At 37.4% G+C, this 13,158-nt stretch overlaps 1 pseudogene; it reads right to left on the bottom strand.

Annotated features, from left to right (window-relative positions):
- Positions 1–5,110: 5,110 nt before the first annotated feature.
- On the bottom strand, positions 5,111–6,119 carry LOC141516199 (E3 ubiquitin-protein ligase RNF126 pseudogene; annotated as a pseudogene).
- Positions 6,120–13,158: the final 7,039 nt, after the last annotated feature.

The raw sequence follows: 13,158 nt of genomic DNA, 5'->3' as shown, positions 1-13,158 counted from the left end.
CCTACACCCTTGAAAGGTAATAAGTAATATCTCCTTCATTTGATAATTATTCTCCCCTACTGAAAAACTTTTAACCCTGCCTATGAATTAAGGCAGGCTAAGGGTTTCTGAGAGACTTCAGTGAATAGCATAATAAAGCCAGAAAGTACCTGAAGTTTAGATGATTCTACTTTTAAAGATTCATACTTCTACAGAAGAATCATATTTTGGGGTGGTCAGTTAAAAGTTCATGATCCCCAATATTTATCAACATAAACTGTTGTCAGGAATGTTCTGACAATTTTCTTTTTGTTTGCTTTTTCTTCCAAGTTGGCAGTAGTAACAAAACATTTATTGTCTCTGCTGTTTGTGTCAGTTTTAAATCACCAGTGATAGGTGTTCTTTTAGAGGTCACTGAGTGAGGGCTGAGATTGCAGTGTTTTTCATCCTGCAGACAAATTGGACCTGGGCATTGCTGGCCCCAATAGCAGCAACATCAAGGGAATGATATGACATGGTGATTCCAGCCAAAACTTGGTGGTCAACCCTCTGTCTTATATGACTTTGAACAGCCACTTTAGACTATTGTTTTGTTTTAGACTTTAAAAAATGTACTCACCAATGTTACAGATAGAAAGTGGACCAAAAAGATATGAGAATTCCTGGGGTTCAAGAAAGTGAAATTGATGAATTAGGTGATTGAAGCCTCTTTTCACTTTTTTCTAGAGTTCAAGGCAGAGAAGTTCAGAACATGCGATACTGATTCTGATTGATTAGGAATTGTTTTCCTCACTGTTTTTCACCAAATGGCGTTTTTCAAAATTTCTCTTTTCTTTCTTGTTTACTTATGACATGGATATTTATTTATAATGCCCTACCATAAAATATATTTTAGCTACTCTTTTAAAATAGCTTTAAAAAGTATGTTAGAATACAGAATAACTCATCACAGGGTTGATTAAGATTGATGAAACAAAAAATAAAGACTTTTAAGACATTCCATTGCCCCTTCCCAAGTAAGACCTTTAGACCTGGAGTATTATTTTTAAAACTGCAATTAGAAAATGGGCAGTGTGTGAAGTGGAATATTAAGTATATTTTAGTGAAGTTGAAATGTCTGAGCATTCTTGACTGGATGTCTGGCTATCTTCTGGTTACCATAGGAATTTAAATTGGAAAGGTTCTTAATAGAGAATAAATTCTGTAAGACATCTTTTGAAAGCTATAGAGCCAATGGCAGCAGGTCTGTGGAAATCATAAAATACACCCCATGGAGATTCTTAGGAGCTCCCAGGATAAGAGAATGTTCCATGTTAAGAGCTGGGAGACTGAAGAATGTTGATTGTAGGACACAGAGCTATCAAAATTTACTTATCTCAGGATATAGGCTTTATTTATTTTTCCTTTTATTAAAAGTTTTAAAGAATCATAGGAAGTTAGAGTTGGACTACAAAGATCATTTAGTATAGCTTTAAAAATTTATAGAGGAGGAAACTGAGGTGCTTAAAAAGGAGATGACTTGCCAGAAGACATACAAGGGGTATATTATCCAACAGTCCCAATGGGTTCTGTGTCTCTATACTGAGAAAACTAAAGAGACAATGAAAAATATTTTACCAATTTTAAGACTTATACATAAAAACTTTGAGTGTGTGTGTGTGTCCTCAAATAACAGTATAATAAAATGCAAAATTCATGCTCCTTTGCTTCTCTGTATTGTGACTAAATATGTATTTAGTTCTTTTATTGCTTCTTCCCTAAATAGTGTGTTCACAAGTATGATTCTTAGAAATAAGGGTTTCCTAGAGAAATGCTTCTTTCTCTATAGGTTTTATTCTTAAGTTCTTAGCTTTGAAATTACTTTAAAGGCAATCCCAAAGACTGGCATTGCATAGAAATTTCTCTTTTCACTGCCTCAGACTAGATAAAAGTATTAAACTACCTAGAAAATCTAAGAGGCCAGATTCTTATATTCTATAACAATGTCCTTTTATGGAATAGGTATGCTTAGAGAGAAACACAATTTGAAATCAAATTTTCTTGACACCATATCATTCTTCAAGAATGGGCTATTCTTGGGACAGCTAGGTGGCTAAGTGAATAGAGCACCAGTCCTGGAGTCAGGAGGAATGAGTTCAAATGTGACTTCCTATATTTAATAATTACCTAGCTGTGTGACTTTGGGCAAGTCATTTAACCCCATTTGCCTTGCAAGAAAAACACAATAGGCTAGTCTCTCACTATTCAACCAAGTAACCAGTGTGGTACAATGGGTTTGGTGTTAGGGGCCACCTGGGTTTGAATTCCACCTCTGACATCTCTGGTATATCTTGTTTAGGCAAATCATTTAAACTCTCTGGACCTCAGCTTCCTGATCTGTAAAATTAAGGAATTAGACTAGATTGCCTCCAATTTCCTTTCTAGTTCTTAATCTATTATCCTCTGAGCCTCAGCTCTCATGTGGTTGAGAGGTTACATGTCTACTTATACAATGAAGTCTGGAACATGATATCATCCAGGAATTCTCCTACTGGGCAATATTATGGGCAAGAACATTCATAGCTTCCTTTGCCATATGTCTCTACCACAACCGTTCCCTTCTTTCATTCAAGTAGATGTTATGTTCAGCATCTTTTCAGAAAGCAGTAGAAAGGAAGAGTTATGAAGGAATTTTCTGTCTTCTATTTTCTTCTTTTCTTTTATAGTTCAGGAACTTCTCATAACAATCTTCTTCAAAACATTGCAAGTCAACCAACTGATTATGAGACCCAATTTCTGTCAAATATGCAAAGGTTCATTAACCTATAAGTTCATCAAGCTGATCAGAGATGTCCTTTGATCAAAACCTTTAGAAATACTTTATGTCATTTAATCTTCTCAACAATCTTATGAGGTAGGGGAAAGGGAAAGGAAAAAAGTGTTTATATGAAATCTATTTGTTGACACTATGTTAAGTACAAAGCACATAAATATTATTTTATTTGTTTCTTACAACAGTACTATAAGGTAGGACTATTATTACCTCTATTTTACAAAACAGAAAACTGGGGAAAACAGGGTTAAGTTACTTGTCCATGGGATCACACAACTAAAAAGTGTCTGAGGTCAGATTTGAACTCAGGAAGATGAGTCTTTCTTGTTTCCAGATCCTACGCTCTATCTATCTATTGCTTCACTCAGCTGCCTATGCAAGGGGATATAAACATATAATTTGGAGTCTCAAAGTATAAAGGCAGGATTTGGGATAGAAAGAAAGACTATGTGATGGTTACTGAACTCCTTGTGAAAGGAAAGAAAATTACCTGAGATCTGGAAGATAATAGCCATTAGGATATGGAGTACCAGGGCTGGAGAGAAGGAATTTGTATGGTTGAAGTGAATCTCAGAGAAGTCATCTTGTGAAGGTAATACAGGAAGTATCTATAATATCTTTAGTATAGGGAATGTAGTTACCCAAAAGCATACCTATGGACAAGGTGTGCTGTCACATCCTGGGGTGAACATTAACATTGGCCCCCTTTCCTCTCCTCAACAAAACCAAACCCTTCTCTTCCAAGTTCTTTGATGGGAACCCTTTTTCAGACTATAGACACTGTCCTCTTTATGGACCTCCTCACTGTTTTCCCACATGTAAAATAAATTTCCAAGTTTTGTTTCTTCTGTCTATCTACCTCTGCATATAAAAATTTACTCAAATTACCATTATTTCAAGCTCCGCATTTTATCTGGGATGTCAAAGCCATCTTTTATGCAAATCAATACTAATAGCTTACTTGCATGTAGCCCTTTAGAGTTACACTGTACTTATCCAAGTTCACATAACTTAGCAAATTGCAAAATCAAAATTAATTCAATTGTTTTCTAACTTGAAAGTGCAACTCTTTCCATTATATCAAGATCCCTTTTTAAAACATATTTACCAAGTGAATACACTGTTCTGTATTTGTTCTTCCTTCACAAATAATTTTTTCCTCCTTAGACTTCATTGAAGACTTCCAAAAACAGTAAACATTCCTAGAGAATTTGTTCCCATTCACAGATAAACTATGACTTCGCCACTGATGGACACAGAATTTTTTTTTTCGTTTTGAAGTAGCTGTATTTTTAAATGGCTTTCAAGATACACATTTATTTCTTAAAAAACAAAACAAAGCAAAACAAAAAAATCTATAAGAGCAACTTACCACTAGGGCAATTTCTTTTTGCTGGTCCTTGCTGTGGTTCCAGTCCCAGTGCTCCACGTAATTCTGAGCTCATCCGAGCAGTGAGGCAGGAGAGTAGGGGCAAAGGGGAAGGGATGACTGGGGAACAGGAGAGATGTCAGGGACAAGAGGTTGGGAGGAGGTGAAATGCCAGACCCAAATGGGTTCTAGGCTTTTTTTCCTGGGAGCCAGGCATGGTGGAGGCTGGGGAGTGACAGCCTCTTGGGCTTGCAGCTGGACAACTGGGCTGCACTTGCCCATGGAGAGTCTTACCCTGTTTTCCACAAATCATGCATCACCTCTTGTTGAGCTAAAACGTCCATTTATTTAATAGCAGTAATAATTTAAAAATTATAAAAACCCTTTCCGTTGTTGAGCATTAGAGGGCGAGGTTATAAAGACAGACAGGATGATGAGGAGAGGATAGCTGAAGGGGGAGTGGACAGTTCGCATGTTGGATGGCAATGAAACAACCACACTCCACCGGCCTTCCCACTTGGGAGCATTGTCTATGTTCCCTCTGAGGGGGTTACAAAGGTTAGGGGGACTGTTGGGGAGAAAGGGGAAAATAAAAAATATCTCAAATCCACAACCATAGAGATGGCCTAGTCACATCCATCCTTCATTTCAAAGGATGCTAGGATCCAGACTGATGAAACGAAGTTAATGTGACCTGGGGGCTTTGTAAGCCAGCGCAGTGGTAGCCATCAATTGGCAGGAGAGACAGAGCTTCCCTGGAACCGTCAGATGAGTTGGGGACTGGCAGGTGGGGGGGGAGGTCTAAAGGCCTTTAGTGCTTCCAAAGTTTGTTGAAAAAAAAAGGAAAAAAAAGGTTCTGGGGTCTTGGGGTCTCTCCCGCCCTCCCTCCCCCCACTCTGCTTCTTGGGTTCAGTGTGGGGTGGAGGAAGACTAGCTGCTCCCGCTGACCAGGAGGCAGATGGGCAATGGACTTGGTAGGGTAGGGAGCAAAGGGGAAAAAGGGTAGAAGGTCGGGGGTTGGTTGGACTGGCTGGTGGTGAGATTCACGAGTTGTTTGTCGAGTTTTCATTACTTGGCGAACTGGAGGAGGAGGAGGAAGAAGAGGAAGAGAAATTCATTCCTGTCAGTCCCGGGGGATTTGTGGCAGTGTTCCGTCCACTTAAGCTTTTCCGACACACTGGGCAGGTATGATGCTGTTCCAGCCAGGGGACTGACTATGCAGCCATCGTGGAGTAAGTGATTGCAAGGTAATTGCCGGGCATTCTCACCCAGCCTATAGTCATCTTTGCGTCCAGGACATTCTAACCCTGAATATACGTGTTCCTCTGTGACTTGCATGGCGGGAAGGGTTTGTATTTTCTCTTTGTCTGCTGGTGGGGGACCGGTGTTTTCAAACTGATTAAGGAGCCGTGTAATGATCGCATCCAGGCCATTAGCACCCCACGCATAGTCCATTGGATTTGAATGCAAAACACCCCAAGGGCCCAATCCCAAATTTGGTATTGTTGCAGGTGCAATAATTCCATTGACCAATTGCTGAATAATCCCTTCACAACTTCACGCCTGCCTGTGGCACGCCGTGCAGGGAGGCGGGCCCGGGGCTGCCGTGCGCCATAGCGATGGCAGGACTGGTTCTCTCTGCCGCCTGTTCTCCGAGTCTCTGGTCAACTCAGATCACACCCCAGAGCCGAATGTGGGAAAGTCAAAGTTGTCAAACTGGCCATAGCCCTGTGGCAAGGTGAATAAATGCTTATCCACATTCTCAAATGGTTGTCTGTTCTGATCCGTGGGGGCTGTAGCAGAGTTGGAACAATTTTCAGTATTTCTGGTCTCTTCTGGAAGCTCTTCAATAAAACCAGACTCGCACCTTGGGCAGATATAATCCGGCAACTGCGGGGAGATCTCGGCCCAACAGCAGTGGCAGAAGTACGGTCCGGGCTGCGGCGAAGCCTCTGCCATTTCGCTTCCCCCCCCACCCCTCCGACACAGAATTTTAAAGTCAAAATCTCCAATGAATTGCCTCCGCTATCAACCCTACTCACTCTTCAGTCTTAAATCTGTCACTATTGATTGACTGCAAACAAAATGTTTCCTCCATACATTAAATAAAAAAAAAAACAAAGCAGAAAAAAACCTCTCGTTATCAACCCCATTTGTCTCTAATGGTAGACATCTCTAGAATAGGGGTGGGTGAAGGAAGAAAAAAAAGAAATTTGCATGATAACTGGAGGGAATAACAATTTATTCAGGGTAGATTGACAGTTTCATATGCAATCTTTTTTATTGTCCTGTGTTATGAAAATGCTTGTTTTGTTTTGTGAATTGAAAATAAAATGGATGAAGAAAAGAGGAAATTCACTCATAAAATTGATATGCCCAGATGAAATTTGTTAAAGGATATCTTCCCTGTGAGTGGGGATGCAACAGATGCTTCAGTCCTCATCCAGTCCACATCCAGATTATGGTGGTAATGTGGAAACTTCCTGATAACGTCCTAATGTGACTTTTTGGTTTTCCCTTTTTTTGTATAGGAAAATCATTTTGGGATTCTCCTTCATTTGGCGTATAGGATGGGGAAAGGATCTGGTTTGTTGTTTGGGAGAAAAGCAAAGTGTTTTCTGTTATCTCTGTTCCTGGATTTATGCTTTTGAATTTCTAAATATGGTTGAGTAAAGAAATAAGGGAAGAAAAGAGAATGTGTTTCAACTTATGACTTAGGACAAAACTTGATAAAACTAGAAACCTGTTCTTTATCATTTTAGTTGCATTTCTGAAAAACTCTTCCCTGAATAGATGACTGTAAACTCATACAAAAAACAAATATGTCAATGTTTATTCATGGCCTGAAATTTTGATTGAACTCAATTGTATGAAACTAGTCTCCAGATTCTTAGGCATGCAGGAGGTACAGTTAAAAGGTTAATATTCATTCAGAGATTTTTATTCAGTAAGTCAGGTTCTATTGGAGTCAGATTCTATTTATTGAAATAGTCTATCAGGCAATTGTCCATTCCTAAAATACTCTTTAACATAATAACCTCCCACAAGTTTGTAATAGGGAATTCTCAAGACACTGTCAGTGGGACACTCAGATTGTCCACCTGCTACTCCTTGCTTTTGTCATCTTTTTTAAAAGGTTTTTGCAAGGCAAATGGGGTTAAGTGGCTTGCCCAAGGCCACACAGCTAGGTAATTATTAAGTGTCTGAGACCGGATTTGAACCCAGGTACTCCTGACTCCAAGGCTGGTGCTTTATCCACTACACCACCTAGCCGCCCCTTATCATCTTACAAGTCCTCATATTCTTTTTTTTTTTGTTTAATACATTCTTCAATGGAATATTTTATGAGCATAATTGTTTTTCAACCATAATTGTTTATATTTTATATATTTCAGATTACTTATACACATCATCTACCTCTCTCAGTGATTCTTACTTTTGGTTCTCTGAAGACCATAATGCTCCATGGCTCACAGTTCTGCACCATTCCCAGTAAACTGTTGGTATAAATGAGATGAGATGGGAAAAGTTTGGTGTTAATAGGAGACCTTCATAATTTCCTATGGGGAGTTCAACCCATTCTTATCATCCTTCTTAATTCCTAAAAACAAGTCATGCAATTAATATTGCAAAAGGGGTTACATTGGGATGGTACCTCTCAGTGGCACAGGCACCTACCCAAACATGGTGTCACATACACATTCCTCTGTGACATGTATAATTTATATCTAATTTCTTGCCTTTTCAAAGAGGGGAGTGGGGAGGAACAAAAAGAGAAAATTTGGGACTTAAAATTAAAAAAAATGTTAAAAAATAGTTTTTACATATAAATGTAAAAAAAAAGAGAAAAATTCCAATGTGAGATCAGAGAGGGAAGAAAGGAAGTAAATTATTTTGATCACTCCTTAGTTTAGTGGAAGAGTTTTCTTCTGTTCAATCCCAATCAAATTAAGGATGAGGACCTTCTAGGCTTTCCTTCAAGAAGGAGGAAACAGAAATCATTTTCTTCTCCTCTTCCCTCTCTAATCTCACAATGGAATTTTTCTTTATATTTTTAATAGCTAGATCACTCTGGGCAATTATTTGACCTCTTTCAACCTCAAGTTTCTCATCTGTAAAATGGGGATGATACTTAAGAGTATTGAAAATCAAATGAAATAACTTTTATAATGTGATTTGCAAAATTTAAAGCATTAAATAAATGCTATTTATTATTATTATTATTATTATTATTATTATTATCCTTCTTAATTAAATACCCATTCTTCAGAAGAGGAGGAAACAGGATAAATGTAAATTTAGGGTCTTGCCTCTGCTTAATTGAAAAATCAGGGAGCAAGAAAGGAAAATAGCAAAAACTCCATTTTTACTACTCTGTGTCAAATTAGGTCATATCTTTCCAGCGCATCGTCCTGTGAGGACCTCAGGTTGTATGTTAGGCTCATTTCCCCCACCCCACCCCCACACTTTTGGAATAACTAGTGTAGGAAAGAAGTTCATTTGGAAAGAATTGAGTTTCAACCTTTCCAGTTTAGATAAAATCACCTTTCCCACATCAGTCAGCATGCTATTTTAGATTTATGGGGTAATCTCCTCAACCCCATGACTTAATGTTCATGGAACATATCAGCTTTTATTGAACTAGCAGGGAAAGTGACTGACTTTTTCACATCCCTCATTCACACAGCTTAGATGGGTATGAGATGTTGACTATGACAGTGCCAATATAGGAAGAGAACTGAGAATAGTTTGCAAACCTTCCTCCAGTCCCCTGTATTTCATGTTGGTCAGTCAATAGTGCCCATCATCATGCCTCTATTAATATTGTACTATAGTATATACTGTACTATATTATACTATATACTACGTTATATAATACCTATGAATATTATTGATTCAATTATTAATCAGTTTTCAGGTCAGCTCTCTAAATAAGATTAAGAGGAGGTTGATAACAGAGTCCTTGATAGTAGATTGTATCCAGAAAGAAAAGGTAAATTTACTATTCATAAATTCATTCTTATCTAGTTCTATATTGGTCATATTAAAATTAAATACAATGAAAACTACATTTCACAGAAATGATAGAAAAGATAAAACAAAATTTCATTTCTGTCAATCTAATCACAGTGAGTTAACTTCCAAATGGTCTGTGAGACTAAAATAATCCATGGGTATGTGACTGGCACACTGGTTGAATTGGGAAACCATGGCAGAGTTGTTATTAATATTAAATCTCACAGTTTCAATAGTGAGTCATCAAAGTCCATCAATGGCTATATACAGTGAAGTCATAAATTGTTCATTTGTTGTAGAGGGTAGTAATAAGTCCTTCAAACAACTATACTCAATATTTGGTTCTTCAATGATTTTAGCTCTTTTTTTCTGTGTCCATACCAGGAAACTAGCAACTGTGAAATGAAGTTCAAAAATCTTTGAAATTTTTCTCTGGAGATGAATTGTTTCTTTAGAGCAGGGGTTCTTAACTTTATGTTTCCATGTGTATATGCATGTGTGTGTCCTCTGGTGCAACTTGGTGAAGTCTAGTGACCACTTCTGAGAATATTTTAAATGCAGAAAATAAAATCTGTAAGATAACAATGAGATTCAATTATAATGAAATCTCTCTCTCTCTCTCTCTCTCTCTCTCTCTCTCTCTCTCTCTCTCTCTCTCTCGCTCTCTCTCCTCCCCCCCTCTTTTTCTCTGTCTCCCAGAGATCAATAGGTTCACAGACCCCAGGTTAAGATCCTGTTAAGAGATTGTCTTTTTTCCAGACACTTTCCATCAGGTGAAAGCTTTCCTATGCCTCTCTTCATGGGCCTGCTGGGTTTTCTCTTCCAATTTGTCTTACATTCTCCTCAATGCCCTTTTGGCTCTAGAATTTTAGATGAGCTCTTTATTAGTTCAATATGTGTCCATGTAATAGAGAAACATCATTCTTTATCTGGAGAATGAAGCAACCAGCATTTATAGTAGATATTTCTCTCTAGGTAAAGTTAATGGCCTGACATTCATGATATTCCCATCCTCCTGGGAGTTGCTTTATTTTGATCTGATCCCAATTGATTTAAAAGCTTCCTTAAACATGTATTACAATTTCTGCTGCAGGACTGCTTTTCTTCTACTTAGTTCCTATGAAGGACCCTTGCCAGAGTCATCAATGTCTGGCACAAAAATGAAAATATTCTATTGCTCCCATTGTATTTCGTTTATCTTGTTAATAAAAAACCAGAATTTTAGCATTCCCTTTCATCCCCTAATATCTGGATAATGGCATAGACAATTAAAATCTCCACGGCTTTACATTATGCCTGTCTTTCAGTGCGCAGCACAACTTCCAGTATTACTTAGTCCCTTTTGATTTAGTTTTTATTTATCTCATTCTATTCCTTGTTTTGATTCCTCCCATTGGACCCTACATTATGTTTTCTTAATGTTTGATTGTTTGCAAGTTTCTCTCAACTTAATCTGTCTCCATTGTTGGCTCCTGTATTTCTCTCTATTGATTTAATTCACTTTACTTTTGGTATTAATGATTCACTTTCTTTTTGGTATATTACCAATAACTTTTTTGGCTGGCTCTTTTTGATGATTTTTAACCTCTGTTTCATATAAACTATATTCTAGGTTTTGAAAGATGGTAGATGTTATTGCTGAACCACTGTCAGTGGTCTTTGAAAGATAATTTTGAAATGCTTGTTTTTTTATTTTGAAATGCTTGTATTTTATTATAAATTAACAAAATAAATTATTATTTTTAAAAAAGAAAGATGATGGCAAATGGTATTGATGCTATAGGGTCAGATAAATACATAAACCAGACCAGTGAACTTAAACTTATTTCTATCAAGGGTTGACTGATGAACCTCTAACAAAAAAATAGGTGATCACAAGAAGCCAATATGATGTCATCAAGTTATAAAGAATTCACCTCATTTCTTTTTCTGACAGGGTTATTAGACTAGTTAAATCAGGGGAATAGTTTATCTTGAATTTAGCAAAGCATTGGATAAAATCACATTTTTTTTCTTGTGGAAAAGTCAAAGAACAAGATCAGAGGTGTCAACTATGTAGGCATTAAGACTCCTAAACCAGATTAAAATGCAATTGGGAATAAATAATAAAATAAACAATTAAAACACAATAGAACATAGATAGTATCAAAATATATTTTTCTGAATCAACATGTAGTCAAAGAGGGATTATTATATACAATTTAGTGACCTGTTTCTATTAGAGTTTGGCATCACTGTCCAACTCGGCAATGCAGTTAGGCAGACTCAAAGTTAGATGACTATTAAGAAACCTTCGCTAATGTCTCAATGTCAACTTTGAAAGACATGGAATATCTCAGGGATCTGTCTTTTTTCTTTTCTGATTTCCTGTGTAGGAAGTTGTAATCTTCTGGGGTCTATGAAAATACATGAAAAGTGAAAGAGTTTCTTCAAGGGAGTTGGTTAAATAGTACTAGGAAGAAGCTAAGAAAAAATGACATAATATATATATATATATATATATATATATATATAAAATATCTCTCCAAGGATTCTTTACATTTTGAGATTTCCTCTTTCTGCTGAAGTCAGATTTTTGATATGCAAGAAAAAAACAGAACTGAGACAGTTTTTGGAGGTTTCATCACTTCTAATACTTTGTTATTCATCCTTCATTTATGAAGAGGATCAATGACATCATAGGATGATGTCTGACTCCTGCATGAAGTACTCAGCCTGCCTGCCCCTCTCTCGCTCTCGCTCTCGCTCTCTCTCAAAGATCTCGCTCTCTCTTCCAGAGTCATCAAAGTCTGGTAGCAATGCAAAAGTCAGGATGACCGGTGATGACCCATGAACCAGTAAAAAGATGTTGGTGTCTTAGATGTATGACCAAGCTCTCTGTGGTCTACAGCACCTGCTTCACAGCTAGCTTCATAGCAATTGAAACAAGTTGTTCTCATCTACCCATTCTTCCCAGAGTTCTTCACATGCTTGGGGCAGACATCCCTAATCATTGATGGGTTTGAAGCCTGTCAGTTGCCCTCAACCTAACTTAGCCCTTTTGCTGAGATGGTTTTACTAGGGTGCCATTACTGAGACTTCTATGGCTTCTTGGACCTGCAGGTGAGAGTTGGGGAACAGGTGAATGCCAAAAGTGGATGAGTACACCTGAAAAAGTCAGCAAGTCCTCACACTAGTGTTGCTAGGTTTCCCTGAGCACCTCATATACCCTATAGGATAATAAGTTTGGGAACTGATGAGGCCATTCATTTCTAATCATTAGAGAATGGGCCCATCTGTGGATTGAGGGCAGGTTATTCATCTCTCAGCATTCTGCTAGCAATAGTTGGTGATAGAGATACTGTGGAGTTAATCTGTGGTTAGTCCTTTCCCAACTAAGTATGTCCCCAAACTCAACAAGCAGCTCTTAGAATAACCTTCTTATTGGAGAGCAGAACTTATTTATTTATCTATTTAACATGTATTAATGTTAAGTATTATGTTAAGAAATTAGAAACACTAAAACAAAAAAAGTGGTTTCTACAATTATGCAGCTTCCATTTTATTTGGGAAGAAACAACACAAATACAAGTCAAGACTTTCTGGTGGGGCAAGAGGAAGACACCAGCAATAATTAGAGAAAGGAGAGGAATCTGAAATAAAACATTACACTTGTCTTCCTTTATTTCTGTTGAAATTGAAATTTATAGGCTCTACCATTAGCTTTATTCTTTGTCTTATGGTCCCATGTTTTTCCCTAAAAAGAAATGCAACTTTATGTAGAATGATTTCTCAATGCTTTTTATGCTTCCCAGGAGTTTCCAAATAAAATGTTAATGTCTTGTATTTTAGTGATGCTATTTTTCTTCTCCCTATGCCCATCATACAGTGTCCTTGGGATTCCAAAGTCCAGAGCTCATGAACATTATGAAAATGGTCATGCTAGCAGCAGGTACCACTCAGGTATGTTTTTGAAGAGTTATTTAGTTTTGTTTTTATTTTC

Source organism: Macrotis lagotis, chromosome 3, assembly GCF_037893015.1.
Source record: "Macrotis lagotis isolate mMagLag1 chromosome 3, bilby.v1.9.chrom.fasta, whole genome shotgun sequence".
Lineage (NCBI taxonomy): Eukaryota > Metazoa > Chordata > Mammalia > Peramelemorphia > Peramelidae > Macrotis > Macrotis lagotis.
Note: the sequence above shows the minus strand (reverse complement) of the source record. Positions and strands in the feature narration are given on the sequence as shown.